Source organism: Periplaneta americana, chromosome 10, assembly GCF_040183065.1.
Source record: "Periplaneta americana isolate PAMFEO1 chromosome 10, P.americana_PAMFEO1_priV1, whole genome shotgun sequence".
Classification (NCBI taxonomy): Eukaryota; Metazoa; Arthropoda; class Insecta; order Blattodea; family Blattidae; genus Periplaneta; species Periplaneta americana.
In genome coordinates this window covers 152,334,661-152,340,494 of record NC_091126.1, presented here as the reverse complement: position 1 = coordinate 152,340,494, position 5,834 = coordinate 152,334,661, and the positions used below count along the sequence as shown (strand labels likewise).

General features: G+C 38.0%; 1 non-coding gene across 1 annotated transcript; it reads right to left on the bottom strand.

Moving 5' to 3' along the window:
- Positions 1-2,871: 2,871 nt before the first annotated feature.
- Positions 2,872-2,945, bottom strand: TRNAS-GCU (transfer RNA serine (anticodon GCU)). The gene has a single exon. It is a non-coding gene; the product is annotated as a tRNA-Ser (tRNA).
- Positions 2,946-5,834: the final 2,889 nt, after the last annotated feature.

The window sequence follows — 5,834 nt, the reverse complement described above, 5'->3', positions numbered from 1 at the left end:
GTTAGAGAGAAAAGTTTCCTAATAGTCTAAAGAATGTGTGTTCTAAATTTCATGCATGTATCTTTAATAGTTCAGAAATTATATCTATTTTTGTTTGGCAATGTAGCAAAAAAGGAAGTTAACCGGAAACCGATCAAAGGAGGCATGTGATTTAAAAATTCATAGCGCACGAAGTTTAAAAATGCCGTCTCAGCATCTGGTGGGGGCACAAATACCCACAAAATATTATGCAATGCATTCCACACATATCAAAGAGTATTTTAAAGAAAAACATTTTTTTAAATTTAATTTACCGGAAACAAAAAAAAATGGGGCGAGTGATTTAAAAATCCATAACGCAGGAAGTTTAAAAATGGCGTCTCAACAACCGACAAGTGCACAAATACCCACAAAATGCTATGCTATATATTCCACACATGTCACATAGTATTTTAAAGATTTTTTTTTTTGAAAATTTACTCATTTTCCACCTAAAAATACTATCCTCTCCCCTTAAATTTTCATTGCCATGTACTCCGGCATTTTCTCTTTCATAAATGCCCACGTTTCTTTCCCTTAAAAATCAGACGTCTAAAATAGTTACATACTTACAGTACGATTATTTAGTCCTGACAGTCGCTGAAGATGTGCGCCTGGGTCAGGCAAGTCCATTTAGTTACGCCAAGGGGTGTTTGGGTTAATCACTCGCTTGTCTTCGAAGCAATCGGATGTCATGCGTGCTGTAGAGCGGTATGTTTCTAGTACAATTAAGTTGTACTGCATTCCTTTACCGACCGCTCGCCCTTATCTCTACTCCGGAGGTCTCCCCACTACTCCTATTACTTCCCCTCTTTCGCGTCGCTGAGCTGTCAGGACTAAATAAACGGTGTGTAATTTACTTTATAAGATCAGGATGGCCTTGTAAAGCGTTCACTACACTATGTAAATAGGAGAACTGAAGCTGCCGTAATGGCGAAAATGCTAGTCTTAATCAAAACAACCACTTTCCCTTGGATAAGAGCTACAAACGTTCTTTTGTTACTGTATTCTACGTAAATGAAAAACCTAGTAGAATCTAATTGACTTATATTATGACAAAATGGCCTCTTAGTCGTTGCTTTCGAATAAAGGCCCATTGCACTTATCCTAAAACTCTGTTACATGTCATTGCCGAAAATGTTCATTTGTACTTAGTCGTACGTTCACCGTTATTACTAATTTAATTTATGGCTTGGAGAGGAGAAAAGGAGTACCTGTACGAATAAAGTAGCCGGAGTTGGGTGCAGAGATGAGACATTCTCGTGATATCGCGTAATTGTAGCGATGTTCTTTGGTCACTGGCTCTCGGGAGGAGAGAAAATGGGAGTACCAAGGGAGAGGTTTCAGAGAAGACGTCAGAGGATATTTGGTGAATGGAGTGTAGTGTATTAGCAAGATCAAGAAATAAAATGTAAATGGGAGTGCATATGTGAAGAGCAAACACTTGCACAGAGGGTGCGGTGCAATGAAGGGGAGAACTTTTACGGGTGGAATTCAGTATAAAGAAAAACTCTTTCTAGAGAAGCTTAGCAGGCCTGGACCACGACTATCGAGAGAAAGATTGAACTTCTGCTATCGAGGCTCAGCAGACCTCTAAGCGATTGTTAATCACCGAAGCGGGAGACGTAAATGTTGTGTTTTATTTAACGCCGCTCGCAACTGCAGAGGTTATATCAGCGTCGCCGGATGTGCCGGAATTTTGTACCGCAGGAGTTCTTTTACATGCCATTAAATCTACTGACATGAGCCTGTCGCATTTAAGCACACTTAAATGTCATCGACCTGGCCCGGGATCGAACCCGCAACCTTGGGCATAGAAGGCCAGCGCTATACCAACTCGCCAACCAAGTCGAACGGGAGACGTATAATCACTAGTATCTAGGGTCAGTGCATGACCCGCGATTGTTGACAAGAAAGTAAAAGTCCAAAGAAAATACTAAGGTTCGAGCTAGCCGAAGAGAGTAAGGATAGTAAATGGCGCAAAACTTGTTGAAGAAACCTAAGCTCAGACAGAGGGATAGAATTTGAAAGCAAAGGAGGACTACTCTAGAGGAGAGGAGACTTGAGTTGATGGCGCTCTTTCTTCCCGGAATTCAACGATGCCGAAATATAGTAATCGTAGCTTTTGAAGGACGCTGAGCGGTGTACTATGTCTGTGGCAGATAGGAATATTGGGGGCTCCTTGCAAGCAACGGATTGATCTAATGATTGGATTAAATTTGTTTATTGCCGGTTTATAGCGGCAACTGATTTAGAGGCCTACATGTAGTCCATTTCAGTCGCAGTTTACTTCATATAGATTGTTATACAAAATACTGCAATACATCTATCACTCGCTGACACAAGTGACAACCCATAAGAACAATCGGAAGGTTTAGGTTTTCATTCATTTTTTTACTTTTATGTAGGCCTACATTTTGTTTTCTTTTTGTGTTATGATTTTTAATTGAGATTTTTAGTATTTATATATTACATTTATAAAGGTGACGATTAGTGCTTTGGATTTTCGGATGGAAGAAGTGTATACGAACATTTTGAGTCTTGAATAATTTCAAGGAAAAATTTTTCCGGGACCGGGTATCGATCCCGGGACCCTTCGCTTAGCGCGCGAATGCTCTACCGACTGAGCTACCCCAGGAACTATACACGACACAATTTTTCCTTATTATATCCACACAACTCACATGAGCTGACAAGACGTCAGAACTCAACTGTGAGTGCACACAAATACTGTGTAACTTTAAATTGTGGCTTTCTGTTAACGTACCTCCAGTAACGAATGTATTATACAAATCTGGCTTTCAGGTAGTAGCACCCTATAAAGCAGGTTTGAGTAATTTCAAGGAAAAATTGTTCCGGGACCGGGTATCGATCCCGGGACCCTTCGCTTAGCGCGCGAACGCTCTACCGACTGAGCTACCCCAGGAACTATACACGACACCGTCACAATTTTTCCTTATTATATCCACACAACTCACATGAGCTGACAAGAACCCAGAACTCAACTGTGAGTGCACACAAATACTGTGTAACTTTAAATTGTGGCTTTCTGTTAACGTACCTCCAGTAACGAATGTATTATACAAATCTGGCTTTCAGGTAGCAGCTCCCTGTAAAGCAGGTTTGAGTAATTTCAAGGAAAAATTGTTCCGGGACCGGGTATCGATCCCGGGACCCTTCGTTTAGCGCGAGAACGCTCTACCGACTGAGCTACCCCAGGAACTATACATGACACCGTCACAATTTTCCCTTATTATATCCACACAACTTACATGAGCTGACAAGAACCCAGAACTCAACTGTGAGTGCACACAAATACTGTGTGACTTTAAATTGTGGCTTTCTGTTAACGTACCTCCAGTAACGAATGTATTATACAAATCTGGCTTTCAGGTAGTAGTTCCCTGTAAAGCAGGTTTGAATAATTTCAAGGAAAAATTGTTCCGGGACCGGGTATCGATCCCGGGACCCTTCGCTTAGCGCGCGAACGCTCTACCGACTGAGCTACTCCAGGCTACGACACCGTCGTAATTATTCAAACCTGCTTTACAGGGAGCTACTACATGAAAGCCAGATTTGTATTTGGAGTTTTGGTTTTCTTTGCTAATTGGAGACAAAGAGTTATGCTGATTTAGACATTTTGAATCGGGATAGAAGGATGTGATTTATACCGTTCGCCACTGCTTGGGTGATGGCAATAATGAATAGTGGACAGTGTATGCGGGATGAGTTAAGGAAACGCGAAGTTGTTTCGTATCAGAGTATATGGCACGTGCCGTGTCGTCCGTCTTTGGTGTGCCTGGCGAGTACAGCAGCGTACAGAACGAAGGGACCCCGGTCCGTTCATAGTAACATTGCAACGCAATGTGTGCAGTTGTGTTATCCAGCAGGATAGGCGAAGACGATTCATTTTCGACAACTTACGAGACTATATCGTCGTTTACTGCAACGCTAGTAATTCCATCAATGATGACGAGGTATGTGCTACAGTACGTCATTTTTTTTTTTTCATTCTGACTGTTCGGAGATACAGTAATAATAATAATATAATAATAATAATGATTTATTTAACCTGGCAGAGTTAAGGCCATACGGCCTTCTCTAACACTCAACCAGGAGTAAAGACTGCGTTACAAAAACACTACAAATTTACAAATTACACTACAATTTTACACACAAAATTGAATAAGATAATAATAATAATAAAAAATAAACAACAAATAAGAAGAAATCGGACATAATATATAACATACAGAAAGAAAGAAAAAAGCATAATAATATGTGAACAGCAGGTCAAAATAAATGAGGCATACAAAAAAAAGACAATTATTCATAATAATAATAATAATAATAATAATAATAATAATAATAATAATAAAATAAGAATATTAATAATGATGATGATGATAATAATAATAATAATAATAATAATAATAATAATAATAATAGTAATATTAGTAATAAAATAGTGCAGTACAAAGTATACAGTGAATACAATATTTCTAAGTACACACAATAAGGAAAATTAAGATTATATATAGCTCAACTTATCACATTAGAGATATAACATTATCGGAAAATATGAAAACAAAAATATAAAATAAGTTGAATATCATTAGAACATAACAAAAATGTGAAAACGTGGAAACATGCAATACAACACTTGTCATAATAGTAAGTTAGTTTGGCAACTCGTCATAAGATAATTTTCTAACTTTGATTTGAAAGAATTCAATGTTCGGCAGCCCTTGACTTCAGGCGGCAGAGAGTTCCAGTGACGAGAGGTAGCAACAGTGAAGGATGAGGAATACAGAGACGATGCGTGAAGTGGAATTTCTAGCGTGTTATCGCGTTGTGATCGAGTATTAATATTATGATAGCGAGAGAGAGTATGAAATCGAGCGAATAAATAATAGGGGGATGAAGAGTGCATAATTCGATATAAGAGAGAAAGTGAGTGCAGATTTCTCCTCTCATGTAACCTAAGCCATGATAACTTCTTGAAAGAAGGTGAGATATGATCATAGTATCGAACATTACAAATGAAGCGTTGCATGTTGACGTCGTCTGGTTACGTTTAAAACCTGTTCAGCTAATGGTCTGTCTGAAAAAATTGTAACATATAGTAAATGTGCACCTACATTCAAAGATAAGTCATCCCGCATCCACTGTCTAATGATTAGATTAATAAGGGACTTATGTGAGCATGTTACTTATTGTTTTGTAGCTGTCGTTGTAGAAAATGTTAGTTTTCTTCTAGAGTGATTATGTTATTGATATGATATGATATATATTTCTTCACAGCACTTCTTTACATGTAATGGTGTACCTCACATTTCTGTATCCGGTGCCACCATTAACATATTATTACAATAACACAGTATTTGCCGTACACGTCTTCACACTTACTCCCAATTAACCTATGTACCTTTTTTGTTACTTGGTCAATCTCCCCTTCATTATTTCCCTACATTTCATTTGCTATTCTCTATTTGTTCATTAATCCTAATATATCTAATATTGTATACTCCTTTCACACCCCCCTTTACCTCTAACTACTATTCACTAAAATCTCAATTTAAATTTTTCTCTATAAATTATCATATTGAATTATTTGCCTATTTGTTCTTTGACCTTTTATTCACTTACTGTTCCAACATTCAAATGTTAGTACTATTTTTATGCTGTCACTTATTCATTTCTCTAAACCCTTTCTCACTATTATCACTCATTCCTATTTGCGCTCACTTTAACTTTCTCACTGTTCTCCTTACATCTAATCCATTGCCACTATTCACACTTCCTATAAATACTTT